At 44.5% G+C, this 17,207-nt stretch overlaps 1 long non-coding RNA gene across 1 annotated transcript; it reads right to left on the reverse strand.

The window, feature by feature from the left end:
- LOC106507944 lies at window positions 6,464-15,241 on the reverse strand. Its single transcript, XR_002336767.1, has 4 exons — window positions 14,923-15,241; window positions 14,287-14,828; window positions 9,850-11,366; window positions 6,464-7,586 (listed from the first exon to the last, which is right to left on the reverse strand). It is a non-coding gene; the product is annotated as an uncharacterized LOC106507944 (long non-coding RNA).

The raw sequence follows: 17,207 nt of genomic DNA on the forward strand, positions 1-17,207 counted from the left end.
CAGACTAAAACATTTTGTCAAAAGATGGGGTAAAAACATAAACAAAACCAAGGACTGAGAGCAGTGAACATCTCTGGGAACTGGCCACGGCTGTAACCACAGGGCGGAAAAGCAAACAAACAAAAAATTGCATGTGTCCTCCCTGTAGAAAGCATAACAGGTTCAGAGTAATTTACTCCCGCCCCGCGAGCATCGTCTCAGCCCGAAGACCTCGTACGTTTGGACAAACAACGGAGTGGAAGACATTGCAGCCACGCCACGCACTGAACATTCTCTCCGGACATTGGTCCTCGGCTCATCTTGAGACAATATCAGGCAGCAGCTTGTTTTCTGATTATTCACGTAAATCAGCTCAGATGTGAAGCGACAGGCAGCTCACAGAGATGGGGGATCAGGTCTGATGAGAGGGAGTCACACAAACGAGGAGTGGGTGATTAAGGACAGGCAACGGCAGAGCCAGCAGAGAGGCTGGGTGCCGGCTTACAGGCAGCAAAGGAGGGGGGTTGCTCCCATCTTGCGACCCTCAACGCGATTGATTTTTCCACCCCTAAAACACAAAAACTAAAGGAAGACAAACAACTCCAAGTTCTTTAAAAACACCTTTGGTTTGCACTAGATCCATCAGGGTCATTCCACTTGATGTGCAGGTGAGATGTGGCTCTTCTGTCCAGTGACAAAGGGGAAGTTAAGCCTGCGCGTGTGGAGATCGGTGATGGGTGACCCAGGCTGCAGAGGGGATGCAGCAAAACTCCTGTAGCTTTGCCGGCTTCAGCAGGGTCTGCTAAGCAGGTGGTAGACCCCCTCCCAAGTTCACTTTAAGAAAACGGCAATTTTCTCGCACAAAACACATGACATTCAATTTTACCCAATATCCACCCTGGGCCTTTGAAAATCAAATACTTGGCTATATGGGGTTCTCCTTGTTTGCTTGTTCGTTTTAATTATCGGTCAGAAAGACGTGGAACGTGGGAGAGTATTATGACTTTTATGATGTGCGCTGTGATTTCGAGAATCTTCAGGGAAAATCTCAAATGTAAGGTATATAATGCAAAGCAAAGCAGAGGTAGCTTTTCTTTAGAAGAACGGTTTTAACCATCACATTCTCCCCCCTGCTCCACAAAAAATGTTCAGGGTATTATTTTTTTCCCGCAATTTAATTCTGGACTGAATTTCTTGGAAAAGTTCCTTTGAAATGACTAAACCATTGAATATTGGGTCACTTTATGTTTCTAAATACATTCTTAGTATTTCCATCCTTATTATATTATCTCCTAATGTCTTTTGAATTAATGAACGTAATTCCGAGAAAATGAATGTAAGCCACCAAAACATAGGCAAGTCAGAGCCAAAGCTGAGGCTTTAAGGACGAGATTCACTTTCCACGATGTCCTGCTCGCCCTGCTGGGCCTTCCAGCCCTGGGCAGCCCAGTCTGCAGGGACGTGGAGAATGCGGCCTTACTCCACATAGCCCTGCACCAGATGCAAGGGAAGCCATACGGCAGAGGCCACCAGAAAAGGACACTTGGGGACACAGTTCTGCATCCTGGTACCAAGCCAGCGTCTAGACTCTCTGTGCCTCAGTCTCTCCATTTGTAGGGGTTGTTCTAGCTTGCCAGCGTACTTAGCAAAACTAAAATCCGTTACTGCTTAGTTCTTCTGGGAGTGGCCTAGAAAGTACTTCTCCTACAAAAGATTCACAAAAGAGCAATGCGTGAGCCTAAGATCTTTACAGACTGAGAACAGATCAATCCCAAACCATGACGGAGAAAACCAAATACCTCATCCAAAGTCAAACGCCTGTGGAAAATGAGGGTCTCCATCTGCTCCCCACCCACCAGGCTGCCCCATCCCTGAACGGATTCCTAATCCTCAGCATTGCCAGACAACCCAGCATTAGATGTAACAGGCCGGGGAGAAAAAGCTCACTAGTATTAAAGACACAGAATGAACCCTGAGAGGGTCGCGGGATGAGGTCAGAAAAGACCTGTGAGTAAAACACGGAAGGCACAACTTGGCTGGCTTTTACCCTCTTTCTCCAATCCTGTATTTTCTCCTATGGTGATAGCAGATGACGGCGTTGTATTTTGAATTTGTGCTCTTTTCTTTCTCTAAATTGATTATCCTTAGAAACAGCATTAAGTAGCTTTGAAGGTATGATTTCTGTAGCAGCCAAAGAAGCCATCATAATTTAAAACTTCAAGTACTGGTCATTTCTACGCTTTTATGACAATAGCACTGTGAAAAACACCCTTCTAAATAACTCTGTTTCAAGATGACTTATGATAAATTACTGTTAATTTTAAAAAATTCATGTATTCAGACCCTAATAAGATCGCAAGTTCTTTTGCTGGGAACTCTGTCATATACTGCAACCATATTATATAATATGTATCGTAAAAAATCATTGACAAGCTGAGGTCTACAATTGGTGCTTCCCAGGAAGTTGCATCTCGATAATAACTTGGACATTAGAAAATTAGGATTTCTTTTAGAGAGTCTATCCATAAAATAAGCATATAGCCAAGCAGAGATAGAAAATCAGTTTAAAGAAACAGATCCGTTCTCATGCCTACAAAAGCTAACTTCAGAACGGTGTGAGGAGGACGGTAGGGAAGGATAGTGCTGTAAACACAGACAAAATTATAGTAACTGACACAAAAGAAGGCTTTGATTATCCATTGTTTAGGGAGTAGAGCTTCATTCACATACTTCAAAGCATTCTTTTCCCATGGGCAAACCTATCTCATTTAAAGATTTAATGCCTATATGTCTCAAACTCATACAAAAAACTGATGAGATAGGAACTCTTTTAAACTCATTTCACAAGGCCAGCATGACCCCAATACCAAAGATGGATAAGAACACCACAAGAAAACTATCGACTGCTATCGCTGATGAACATAGATGCAAAAATTCTCAGCAAAATATTAGCTAAGCAAATCCAACAGCACATTCAAAGGGATATATACACCATGACCACATGGGTTTTATCCCTGTCATGCAAGGATGGCTCGACCTATGAAAATCAATAAGTGTGATAGACCTCATTAACAGAATAAAAGGTAAAAATCATAAGATCACATAAATGGATGCAGAAAAAGCATTGGACAAAACAGTAACATCCTTTCATAATAAAAACCCCCATCAAATTGGCTGTAGAAGAAACGTACCTCACATAGTAAAGGCTGTATGTGGCAAGCCCACAGCTAGTATCATGAAATATGAGATTGAAATCTTCCCCTCAAAGATTAGTGATAAGACCTCGCCCACTCTCACTGCTTGTATCCAACATAGTAACAGAAGGCCTGGCCAGAGAAATTAGGCAAGACAAAGAAATGAAAGGCCGAGTTCCCATCATGGCTTGGCAGAAACAAATCTGACTGTCATCCATGAGGACACAGGTTCAATCCCCGGCCTCACTCAGTGGGTTAAGGATCTGGCGTTGCTGTGAGGTGTGGTGTACGTCACAGATAAACCTGGGATCCCACATTGCTATGGCTCTGGTGTAGGCCGACAGCTGCAACTCCAATTCAACCCCTAGCCTGGGAACCTCCATATGCCATGCGTGCAGCCGTAAAAAGACAAAAAATTTTTTTTTTTTTTTTTAAGAAATAAAAGGCATACAAAGTGGGGGAAAATGAGATAAAATTGTTATCAGCAGATGATAGGATTTTCTATATAGAAAATCCTAAAGACCCAACCAAAAAACTGTTGAAACTACTCAATGAATTCAGTGAAGGTGCAGGATATAGTGAACATGCGGAAATCAGGTGCATTTCTACACTTTAACAAGGAAATATCAGAAAAAGAAATAAAATTACTTTCTCTCCGTAGTTGGATGGATGCATAAGGAGCCTCAGGCAGTAACTACTAGATTCTTTTCTCCTTCTGGATCTTCCAGCCTATTCCTGATGTGATTTGGTCCCCAGGGGAGAAGAAATTTGGCAGTTCTGACGCTCAGGCTCCTGGACCTTATGAAGTTATTTCTCACAGAGATTAGGCGACAACACAGAGTCACTCCATGAGTAATGATTTTGTGGGCAGTACCGATTTGCCAGACTCTGGGTCACACCTTGGGGGTATAAGGAGGAGACAAATAGACCTTCCCCTTGGGGAGTTGACTGTCTTAGGGGAAGCAGCGGGGGGCACAGTCCACTTGAGCACAGTGTGAGGTTTCCTCTGACCAGGTTACCAGGTTAAGCCAGTCCAGGGGCGGTGGGAAGCCATGGGAGGCCCCTGGAGAGCAGAGGCGGGGTCATCAGAGTTCCCATCGTGAGAACAAATCTGGATGAAAACGCGGTGAGTGTAACCGAGAAGGTAAGCAGTGACGTTGGTGGCAGGGATGGAAATGAGGCACAAGTGGCTTCTGCTTAAGGAAACATGTACAAGTCACTTCATGCTCAGGAAGCTGCAAATCACCCCGAGGGGCTGGCACACAGACCGTGACGTTACAGTCCATGGGGAGAGGAGGCTGAGCACAGGGCCAGGAGCCCTCACTGCCAGGCCGAGGAGCGGACTGCAGGGCTTATAAAATAAAATAAAATAAGACTTGACCATCTCTTCCTTAAATGTCTCTGTAATTTATTACGTGCCTGCACTACTCCGTGTAAATACACACGCTGTGCTACAAGCGGAAATTAGGAAACGGGGCCCTGGCTGCCAGGTCCCTTGGCTAGAGTCACAGCGGCAGGAGCTTCAGAGCGGGCGCCCAGCCCCAGTGTCCCTGACCCTGGGGTCCTCCTGTTGCACAGTCTTGTCCCGCAAGGGACCGGACGTGGGCGTGGGGGGGGCCCTGCGTGTGACCAGTGCTGCTTCTGGCTGGGGATGACCTCAGGCAAATCAACAAAGGTGACACTGGCTTCAGGGCCACCCTCTGCTAGAGACAGTTGGGAAGATTCTGCTAGGTCTAAAGCGCTCTGTTTTTAATGACCCAGTTTTAGCTCCAGGCTCCAGCAGATGTGTAGTTTAAGCAAGCCTCAGATGAAAGTGCTTAGGTCAAAGCCATGGCTAAAAGCAGCAGTCGGCCACGTCTGGCGAAGAGAGGCTTCGGCAGAAATGTCCTGAAGAGCATTTCGTGGCAGCAGAGAGTGATCTGGACACTCGTTAAATGAAAACGGCAGCCCGACAAATGGCTAAGCTGCATATCGGGTGTTATATTTTATACACAAACACAGACGGTAATGTATGAATGGAAGGAAAAACACTGGAAGAGTGAAGGCTGGGTCAGAACACAAACCGTGGGCGTTCCTGCTGTGGTGCAGTGGGTTCAGAAGTTCAGAATCTGACGGCTGCAGATCAGGGCTCTGCAGAGACGCAGGTTTGTTCCCGGACCACCTGCTGTAGTGGGTTAAAAGATCCCTCTTCCTCTCTCCCCGCCCCCTCCCCCTCTTCCTCTCCCGTCCCCCTCCCTCCTTCCCTCCCCCCTTCCCCCCCTCCCTCCCCCCACCCCTTCCAGTGCAACAGGCCACATCTACCTGCTGGAGTGCATTTTCTCTTCTCATGAGGTTAATGTTCTAAACGAACAAATGTGTTACATCAATGCAATCAATACACTCTGAGTCTCATGACCGTCAGAGTTATGGAAATGTATTTCGTACCTCGTCCCTGTTCAGCTTAAAATCAATAAAAATCCATTATCTAATATTTCAACTGCTACACACCAGAGAAACAGTTAGAAATAAATCTCTCTAAAGGAAAAATTAAACTGTCTTACACGATTACAAATTATTGACATTTACTTCTTATCATATCATACCTGGTGGGAAATTATTGGTAATTAAGTGTAGAATAGATCAGCCTCAAAGGAAAAGAAATGTTGAATTGTCAGATTAAGACATTCTGTATGCATTACTGACTGTTTCACTGAATCTTAAGATTTTAAGAGACACACACTGGTTCAATATTATTGGTTACTGTTTCTAAACATTGATTTAATTCCAAAACATGCAACTAGGCATCACAGACCACTAATATTAAGTTAAAAAATACTTATTATAACAACCTACAGCTGCCAGATTTAGACACAAAGTAAAAGAGACACAAAGAGGTTTAGCTATTTGAAGAATAACACCCAACAAAACTGAGAATCTGCTGAAAAAAGTTGAGATCAGATGCACTGTTTGTCAGGAATAAGAAATTCTTAAGCTGAGAGTGGCCACAAGTGGGTGTTGATTTCTTGATTTCTTTCTTTCTTTTTTTTTTCTTCATTTTTGTAGACTTATTTGTATTATTATTATTATTATTTTGCCTTTTCTAGGACTGTACCCGTGGCATATGGAGGTTTCCAAGCTAGGGGTCTAATCAGAGCTGGAGCCACTGGCCTACACCACAGCCACAGCAACTCGGGACCCAAGCTGCCTCTGCAACCTACACCACAGCTCACGGCAACGCCGGATCGTTAACCCACTGAGCGAGGCCAGGGGTCGAACCTGCAACCTCATGGTTCCTAGTCGGATTCGTTAACCACTGTGCCACGACGGGAACTCCTAGACTTATTATTTTTTAAAATTATTTTATTGAAGTATAGTTACTTATAATGTTAATGGATGCTGATGTCTTTAAGACACCCCACATCCCACCCAAAGAGATGGCCATGTAGGTATTTTATATACAAGCTTTACAGACATGTTTTACGGATGAAGACTTTGAATGATCTGATCGGAGTCACCTGGACAGGCGCAGCTGCCCTGGGAACCGCCCGCATACTACCTTCTCTTAAGACCCATGCTTTTTACTTCAGTGGGAGGCCTTCCTGTCCAACAATTCTATCTAAAATTCAACTTTAGCTTCCTGCCTAACAATTTAAAGTTCTATTGCATGGCCATATCACCTTGGTTCCCTTAGGCCTGAGATGCTCTAAATATGGGACAACTGCTTAGAAAACAAAACCTTAGGAAAGACGTGGCATATCCAGAAATTTACAATGAGGAGTCACATTTGGCCCCTTAATGTTTCCAAAACCTGTTCACTGTCGTCTTGTAATGGCCGAAGGCAATGCTTCATGCAGGACAGACCGAACAGGTTCCCAATGCAGTTTACCGGGCTCAAGTGCGTTTTCTTGGAGAAGGTGGCAATAGATCTGAGTTTTGAAGTAAGAAGCTGGAATTTTGTCAAGTGGGTAATGGAAGCAGGGCATTCCGGGAAAGAGGCTGCATTCACGGTTGGGATGTTAAAGACACAGGACTCGGTGCAGAGACAGCCCGGGCTTCCCTGACCTGAAGGCTCAGGAAGTCGAGGGTTAGAAGATGAGGTTAATTTGCTGGCTGGACCGTAAAGTCTGAATGCAGCTCAGGGCAGTCGGGGGCCACGGGAAGATCTGAAGCAGAGGAATGAGAAGACGCGCTTTGTTTTTTTCAAGAAGTCCCTCTGGCAGCCTTGAGAGAAGATGAGCTGGTAGGGAATGAAGGTGGGGATGGAGTCCAGGAAGAGGCATCCCGAGGCTGGGCCGGGGGAGGCCTGAGAGCCCTCTGGCAGGTGGCATGGACGGACTTGCTGGCGGTGCTGAGGAGGGCGGATGCGGAGGGACAGTCAGGTTTCAGGCTGAAGTCCTTCATTGGAGGGCAGCTTCAAGGGACGAAGACGGGAATCTGTGATAGAAAGAAGTCAGGCGAAGCAGGTGAATTCAGCTTCGAAAGTCAAGCTTCAGGTGACATTGTGACATGCCTTAGGGATTCTACAGAGGGGACGGCGGTGGGCAGGAGGCCGGGCTGGCCATGCGGCTGTAGAGGCAGCCAGGGGTGGCACTGGGGGCATAACACAGAGCCCCAGAGATGGACCCGGGGAACAGTGAACCCTGGGCTGCACCGAAAGTGGAGTCTGAGAAGGAGTTTGGAAAGGAGCAGCCGGGGGGTGGGGGGGTATCCTCCCCGGACAAGAAACCCTGGGAGGATGGGCGCCAGGAGGAAGCGTTTGCTCCTGCCCAGCAGTACATAATCTCTTTGTTTAAAATAAGTCATCTTACGATTTTTTTTTTTTTTTTTGGTCATTTTAAGGCCGCACCCATGGCATATGGAAGTTCCCAGACTAGGAGTCAAATCGGAGCTGCAGCTGCCAGCCTACGCCACAGCCACAGCAATTCGGGATCTGAGCCATGTCTGCAAATTTCACCACAGCTCATGGCAGTGTTGGATCCTTAACCCACTGAGCGAGGCCAGGAATCAAACCCACATCCTCATGGATCCTAGTCGGGTTTGTTTCTGCTGAGCCACAGCAGGAACTCTCAAGAGAATAACTCTTTTAAACAAGGACAGATAGCACAGGAAACTGTATCCAGTCTCTTGGGAAAGGTCACGGTGGAAGATAATGTAAGAAAAAGAACGCGTCTATACCTATGACTGGATCACTTTGCTTACTGCAGAAATTGGCACAACACTGTTTAAAAAAAAAAAAAAAAAGACAGCTGCTGAAGAGTTTCCTTCAAGGTATCTTTCGGCAGATTCATTAAGATTCAAACAGAGACTTGAAAACAAACTTATGGTTTACGGAAGGGGAAAACTGAAAGGGAGGGATTGTCTGGGGCTTTGGGATTGGCACATCCACACGGTGGCATATGGAGCAGATGGTCAACAGGGACCTGCTGTATTGCACAGGGAACTTTACCTGGTGCTCTGTGGTACCCTACATGGGAAGGGATACCTGTGTATGTACAGCTGAATCACTTTGCTGTGCAGCAGAAATGAACACAACATTGGAAATCGACTAAACTTCAATAAAGTTTTTTTTAATTAAAAAAAAATTAAATTGCACCTGGAGAAAGCAGTGACAGAAATATCCACTTTCTTATATTCTGAAATTCTATCATGTTTCAAGTGACGTGCTGAACATCTTTGGGACTCTGGCTGGATTCCATAGCCTTATTTTAGGCACTGTTTCTTAAATCTGTGTAATCTCGAGACAAAGGCAATTCATTGCACTGGTCTGCAAGCAGAGGAGGCAATTTTCATCATTTCCTAGGCACCGATCAGGCTCAGCGCTGAGATAAACTGTGGCTTTTTTTCCTCCATGTCCAAAGCAGAGCATTTCAGTTGCTTAAAGCCAAGTGCCTTTGGCTGTGCTCCTTCGAGCAGAAAAATATCAAAAAGGGGTCTAAAGTGCTATTCTCTGCCGTCTTCAGCAAGGGTGTGTCTAAGAAAAGGCAGGACATTAAGAATTAAATGTACCCCAAATTCTCCCAGGCTCTGTGCTGGGTCTCCGAACGCCCAACAACTGCTTGGATGATAAAGGGGTACCCGGATGGCAGGTGAGCAGGACCCCCACCCCCGACAGGGACGCCAAACAGTCGTGGTGGTCTGTGGCTGCGAGCCAGGTGTAAAGGCTAAGAGAAAAAGGTGTTTTGTTTTGTTTTTTTCTAAATGTGAAATTTACCAGGATTTAAAAATATACCCCTCCCTGTCACACTCATTCTGAACCATTTTTCTCCTGAACGCAAAATCCGAGTACAGCTGAGAGGTTGCTTTACATCATTGTTGGAATTCTGAGGTTTTGGATTCTGAGCCTGCAAACTGGTTTGAAAAGAAAATAGGGACACTGTCTCAGGATCATTTTCTCTGCATTCGTGGCATTTCCGCAGCTCTGGGGAATCGGCTCTGCTCGGGGCTTGCCTACATTCGTGTGCAAGAACACGAGTCCGGTGCAGAGAATCACATGCACGCGCGCGCGCACACACGCGCACACACACTCGTGCACGCGCACGGCCCAGGCTGTCGGCTGGGCCGGGGCCTGCTAATTACCCCGAGGAGGCAGGCGGCGTCTGCCTGTGTCCCCGCCTCACACGGGGCAGCGGGGCGCGCTCCGCACTGCGGTGCTGCACCGCCTGTCTGGCCTGTGAGACCTTTCCGTCTGGGACAGTACCATTCCGCCGAGACAGGGAGGGACCGTCTGTTTCCGCTGTTGTCCCCAACACCCCAAGCTCGCTGCGACATCCTGCCGACGCTTCCTTTCAAAAGGTTTAAATTCCAAAGGCACCCCTTGCTGAAACGCTGCAAGAGGCACAACTGCCGTCCCGGCCACTGCATCATCTGTCCCTTCACCCTGCAGACCAGTTGGCCCTTCCCACCAGCCAGCGGCTGGCTGCAAGCGAAGGCTCCAGCTGCACGGTTATCTGTGAAAGAGCCGTTCGCTTGCAAATGGTGAACATGCTTTTCCTCTTTGGGAAGCAGACTGGTCACAAAGACAGAGGCAGGGATGAAGCCAGGCTGCTTTAAAACACTTCTTCAGCGGTTCCCTGGTCCCAATTAGGCCTGGCTGTAAATGCACCAGATTTAACCAAAAACATCCAAACCTTAGATGTGCCCAGAGATTCCAAAAACCATTAAACATCAAATAGAAATATTATAATCCACGCGAAGCTTATTACTCTGCAGGTGTTAACCCAGCAGTTCAAAAGGGCTTCTGCTATTTAATGAAGGGAATTAGCTCCATAAAAGTTTATGTGCTGCGTGCTCCGCGTGTTCCGTGTGCCTTCTTTCTGTGCTGTGTTATTCTACTGGCTATAATGAAATCTTCAAAGAACTAAAACACCCCGTGGCTAACAGATTTTCCAGATCAGACACCGGCGGGACAAATAACCTGCCTTTTTGGATTGTGCATTAAGTGAAGGAGTTTTATTTTAGTTTTCATTGTACTTAGCCAAAAAAATCCCGAACTCGGGCTTTTTAAAGGATCTCTCTGGAAAAAGAAACAATGGCCTCTTCACTTGGAACTAAACATAAACTCTCATTTCACAGAACGAACTCATCTTCCCCCAAAGGTACATTTTGAAGAGATAGTTTGCGTAAGTCTCACGGTGGCTCAGAGCGAGCTAAAAATAAAGCCCTACTCCGTGGAACTCATTTCTTTTTCTCAGAAGATGCATTTCCAAGAGCGATGTTTTCTTCCTTATTTAGAGAAAAAAAAAAAAAAAAAAAAAGAGTAAACTACTTCATTCCTCTATGTCAGGAAAGCACTCAAAAAAGATAGCCCAGCCTGCTCTGGTGTGTGTACTTGCTTACCTACATTGGCGAAATTAATTTTGAAAATTCGCGCTTGTTTTGCGAGTGGTCCACGTGCGTACATTTGAATGCCCTGACCTGCTCCCCGGGGGCAGGAAGTGTCTCTTCTGGGGAGCCCTCCAACCTGCTCACCTTCTCAGCTGGCTTTTTCACATCTGTACAGGTCATCCTCGGTTTGATCGGTTTAGCCTCCGACCCCTGCAGGCCCTAACGTGAAGTCATTTGAGTTTTTGGCTTTGATCTGAATGATGATGATGATGATATAACAATAATGCAGGTATGGAGAGAACGCAGGATCACGCGGCAAGTTGGGAAGAACAGGAGAGACTGTCACGTCTTCGTTCGCAGACTAAACACACACCCTGGTTTCCATCAAATCTGCATAAGAAACACATCGAAAGTGTCATTCTTCACCCGAATAGTGTTTTGCACTTTGCTGGCATTCAACTGCGTGTGTGTGCGTGTGCGTGCTTGTGCGTGTATGTGAGAAAGAGGGCAAGAGAGAGACAGAGAGGAAGGAAGGAAGGAAGGAAGAAACATTTAATCACAGTCTCTGCCCAGTTCTTCCAAGTAGCAAATTCTTGGGTAGTTGCTGTAATTCCTGTCTAATAAAATGAAAGCTCCAGGATACAAAACAGTTTCTTGTAGAAACTGCCTTTTAATTTGGCACCTGTTATGGTGTCTTGAAGAAAATAGCAATTTAACTGACAATTTCTGAAAGGATGTGGATATCATAATATTTTTAAAATTTCCAAATATTCACTCCTGCTTGACTGTCTTAGAACATGTATGCAAACTGATCACATCCTGAGAAACTGAGGCAAAAAAATGAACTCGAATGATTTGCATGAAAACAAAGAAACTTTAATTAAAAAAAAAAAGCCTTTCCAGAATTCCCACGTTAGGTCATCGTACCTTTTACTCGTGGCTTACACAACATGTACTCCATAATTTATCCTGAGATTTCTTTCCTTTCTTCTGTTTTAATAATAAATTTCCCAGAAAATTGCCCTATAACTGCCACATAAGGGAGACAGATGTTCCAAAGAAAAGAGCAATTTTATTGTATAAGACGTCTTTTAACAGATGCACGTGAAATCTCATACATTGTCAAGAAGCAGCGTTGTTGAATAAAAGGTAAGGCAAGGCTATGGCAGGATTCAGAAAAGCTGCAAAAGCTAACATAACATAATTATGAGTGCCTCCAAAGATCAAAGTTTATCAGAGTTCCCGCTATGGTTCAGCAGGCTAATAACCCGACACAGTGTCTGTGAGGATGCAGGTTTGATCCCTGGCCTCGATCAGTGGATTAGGGAGCTGGCGTTGCTGCCCGCTGTGGTGTAGGTCACAGATGAGGCTCGGATCTGGTGTTGCTATGGTCATGGTGCAGGCCGGCAGCTGCAGCTCCGATTGGACCCCTCGCCTGGGAACCTCCTTATGCCACAGGCGCAGCCAAGACGAGAAGAGAAGAAAAGAAAAGATCAAAGTTCATGAAAGAATTTTGAGCACCTACAGAAATGATGGATTTCTGTAGACTCATCTCATTCATCCCCAATGTAACCTGGTGTATTATCACCAATTATGAATCTGGTCACTTAAAAATTCTTTTCTTGATCATCAAAAGTAAATAATAACTTGCCAAAAAATATAATAGCATAAAAGAAGAAAGTAAGGGTTTCTCGCCATACCATCATCTAGATAGACCAGTGTGTCTTATTTATTTCCAGTTCTGTTTGTTCCTGTGCAATAGAAATGGGAGGAATAGCTAGAAAACATGTAAATATGAACGCATTGGGTTCTTGGGTTTTCATTGGTGAAGGAGCTGCTATAGTCTCCCCAGTACACAGCTGCCTGGAGGAAACGAAGACTTTCTTCAGAGATGCTCAGAAAAAAGATGCAGCTTCTGACAATCACAATGGCGCTTACTCCTCCATAAGACACTCTGAGAAAGACAAAGTGTGTGGTCACCTCAGGCTCAGAGGGGTCAGTGATTGGTTGACACGTCTCAGTTCATGGGCCATTTTAATAATTGTTCTGTCCTGAGGAGGGGTTTTCTAAATTCCACCATCCCCTCCTTTGACAGGTCAAGGGCCAGGCCTGGTGGATTGGGGTACCAGTTTTCATTGGAAATTTGAGCTTTAGATCAACAGGAAAGAAAAGGCAGGGAGCCCGCCATGTCTGGTGGGACCGGGGTTGGGGGGTGAGTAGAACCTCCAAAGGCTTAGAAGCAGGTGCAGGCTTGAGAGGAGCAGATATACTGCCACCTGCCCTGGTATCACAAAACAGTTCCACGTCTAATGGTTAAATGGTTCAATTTCTTGGACAACGTGGTGTCGTCATCAGCAGGTACTTTGCTTAGAGGCTGTTTGTACAGGGTGTGTGTGTGTGTGTGTGTGTGTGTGTGTATCAATCAGTCTTTATCCAGAAGTTTCCAAAGCCCGGAATGGCCACCGTGAGGTCTGAGCAGCCACCCTTTCTCTCTTCCAGGTGCCTGATACTTTTTACAGTCACAGGTCTTCTCCGAACACAACAGCTTAGCAGTAGACCTGTTTAATAATGAAATAGACCTGAACACTGCCAACCTATTTTTTTATCTTTAGATAAGAGGTCTCCTGAGGCTTTTGATCTGGTTTAGGATTTCGCTGGGAGCCCCACCAAGCTCCCAAGTATCATGCCATCAAATCCTGTTTAAACACAATTTTTGTTGTTTTTATGGCAGTCATTATATAAGTATACTGCATTTGCATCAAAGGAAAAATACTGTTATGAAAATTTTTATAATGTGTTTTTTGCCTGCAACTCTGATTCTTTCTTTAGGGCAGTTACACACGTGTAAATGGAGACATGCTGAAATACTCTTGTGTCCTGAAGTGGCTCGATAAACTTTTTTCCAAAAAAAAAATAGGCGTTCATTTCCTTTTCATTTTTTTTTTAAGTTTTCACTTTGAAATAATTGCTAAACATTAAAAGTTGCCAAAACACCACAAAGAATTCTTTATCTATCCTTCCTCCCGGTCCCCCCTTAGGGTAACAGTTTAAGGAACCATACTGCATATATAAAAACTAGGAAAAAATAGCATTGATATAGTACTGTTATCTAACGCGTTTCATTCAAAATTCACCAGCTGATCCATTAATGCGCATGTTCTGGCCCAGGATGAAATTCACAATCTCAAGGTGCTTACACCTAGAGGCCGTGTTTCATCAACTTCTTTCCATCTGGGTATTTTGGAGGACTAGCGGCCAGTTATTTTACATGGATGTTTCTCTGTTTTGGTTTTCTTGCACTTCCTCATACCTGCATCTCAGGTTTGTCCTCTTCGCGTCCCACCTAGAAACATGCCAACTTGCCCCGTGGCTGCTGACGTTAACTTTCATCATTTGGTTACCGTGGTTTCTGCCTGGCTTCTCCGCTGATGAAAACATCTGTCTTCCCAGTAGAATCCCAATGACGACACGTCCAAGGAAAGACAGAAATAGAAAATCACCATTTGGCAAACACCGTAGGTGGTGGTGCCTTCCAGGCTTCTCCACCAATGAGAAGACGACCTTTCAGTAGAATTCAAATATAGCAAATAACAAATATAACAAATACAGAAAGGAATGAAGGAAGAAAAACCCCACTTGGCAAACACCACGGTGAACATTGTTTCAGGCAAAAATCATCACAGGATGCTAAAAGGAATACCCCAAAATATAATGAGAAACAAGGTATTTACATAATCCCAAATTCTCCATGTGATACTTATTAATTACAAAGGGGGAAGAACAGTAACTTTACCTTGGAAAACACAGCAAACCACCCCAGATTTTATAAGCATCCTCGGGGGAAAAGAAAATCTAAACAACATGATAGAAAAATGTTGTAAATTGGAAAGCAAAGGTAAAATGATTTAATATAAAGTAGTTATCAGCTTGTCCTTGAATAAAGTACCTGTTCACATTCTGGGCAAACTTCTCTCCAATGTTTATTGTCCCATTAATGGATCGATGCCTTGTTTTTCTGCATAAAGGACACGAACCTGTGGTCTTGACTGTTTGTGGCAGTTCTTCCTGGGTCGTCGCTGCCTTTTCGTTTCATTTCTGCTGATTTGCGGAATAGAGACGCTCTGGTTCACTGCATCGATTGTTTCCAACACTTTCTTCTGTTGCTTTGACTGTAAAATTCTTGACCACCTTGAGGACAGAGAAAACCCCCCTAAGGTTCCCACCATATGTAAGGGTAGATTCTGACTTGTTTTTGTTTTTGTTTTCCCCAAGGATATTACATTGTTTCAGAATAATGTAATATGCAATCCTTCTGTTCCCCATAACTTCATGATGCTGTTTTTTATTATTTATGGCTGTTGCAATATGTCACTGTGTTTCTAATCCATCTATTCAATCCATCGATCCATTCGGGAGGCCCAAAGTGACTTGTCTATCAAAGCTTTGTGCCTGGACGGAAAGGCATCTCGTTACTTCTTTTTCAAAATTGTACTCTCCAGTTTCATGGGGCTGATCTTATCAATAAGCTTCAGAATCACTTTGCCTATAACCCCCCACCTCAAATTTCCCATGGGGACTTTGAATGGTGTTGCACTCAACCTGCAATAGAAGCTAATTTTGAAAAAAACAAAAACAAAAACAAAAAAAAACAAAGACTTTATTCAGTTTTCTGAATTTTTAGCTATTTATTGAAGTCATTTTATGTCCTTTTGGGAAAAATGGTAGTTTTTATTTTATTTTATTTTATTATAGCTACATCCAGGGTAAATGGAAGTTCCTGGGCCGGAGACTGAATCTGAGCTGCAGCTGCACCCGGCACCCCAGCTGTGGCAGCACTGGATCCTTTTAGCCACTGAGCTGGGCCAGGGATCGCACCCTCACCTCCACGGCGGGCTGCGCTGCCTCAGTTGGACAGTTAACCTGGGGTGCCGTGGTGGGAGCTCCTGATGCTGCAAATTGTAACAGCTGTTAGGATCACATAAATCGTAAATATGTGAATCAACATACGAACCAAAAAGGAAAAATAATCTCCCTTTATCATGAACTAATTAAATCAAACTACGCAGCACACAGTTCCAGTGTGTCCCATGTGATATTTTAGCGTAACTTTCTCTAACAGCATCATACTGATTTCCAAACTCTTTGTTGACAGTTGAGGAATTGCGATCTGTGAGCACAGGGTCACTGGCGATGCAGTGGGTCGTGATGTGACGGAGGTACCGCACGTGCTTTCCAAAAAGACGACAGTTCACTGGACGGGCATCAGATGCCTTACGGCCTCAGGAAGCAGAGAATTTATATCGTCATCCATATTATCTGTCCTGATGCCCAGTGCTTACACGCTCAGATTTTTTTTCACCAGCAGCGTTTAAGCCTCCCTTATACAGTCTGAGTTTAACATATAGTTTAACATATATGTCTCTGCTATCAATGTCATAAACACCTTTGTTGGCGTGTCCCACCCATCGCTGACTTAATTTTACTGCCGACATCCCTCTCAATCCAAGGAGAGTTGTAGGAAGAGATCAGCCTTCATGACGGAAAACACGTGCTTATTGTTTTTGTTTTTGTTTTCTTTTTAGGGCTGCACCTGCGGCATATGGAAGTTCCTAGGCCAGGGGTCGAAGCGGAGTTGCAGCTGCCGGCCTACACCACAGCCATAGTAACACCGGATCCTAGCCACGTCTTCGACCTGTGCCCCAGCTTTCGGCCATGCTGGATCCTGAACCCAGTGAACGAGGCCAGGGATCGAACCCACATCTTCGCAGATACTATGTCAGATGCTTAACCCACTGAGCTACAGTGGGAACTCCACATTCCTATTGTTAAGCCAAAGAAAGTAACATGTTTTTCAGAATGAGTTTTAGGAAAGTCAATTTTCAGAAAGAATTATTTTCTAATGTTTAATTGTTCCGCATTCAATTACTATTAAATTGAATGTAAAATTTTTGGTGTAATTTTCGAATTTGTTTTGCATCCGTAGCCCTAATACACTACTGTTAATGTCCAAACTACCTTCCAGTTTCCCTCCTTTGATCCCAGTCTTTTCAGATTATTTAATTTCCTCCAGGGTTCCTTCACGGTACAAGTAGAAGATTTATCTGGACCAACAGGAAAGCGACTGCATTAATTTATACCTTTTAGAGCACATTGTGGCTTTGATGTTGCCAAATTTAAGTGTGTATGTTTCTAAACTGTGGTTGAAACTTCAGATTTTTCTCCATAGCTTTA

This window comes from Sus scrofa, chromosome 11 (assembly GCF_000003025.6).
Source record: "Sus scrofa isolate TJ Tabasco breed Duroc chromosome 11, Sscrofa11.1, whole genome shotgun sequence".
Lineage (NCBI taxonomy): Eukaryota > Metazoa > Chordata > Mammalia > Artiodactyla > Suidae > Sus > Sus scrofa.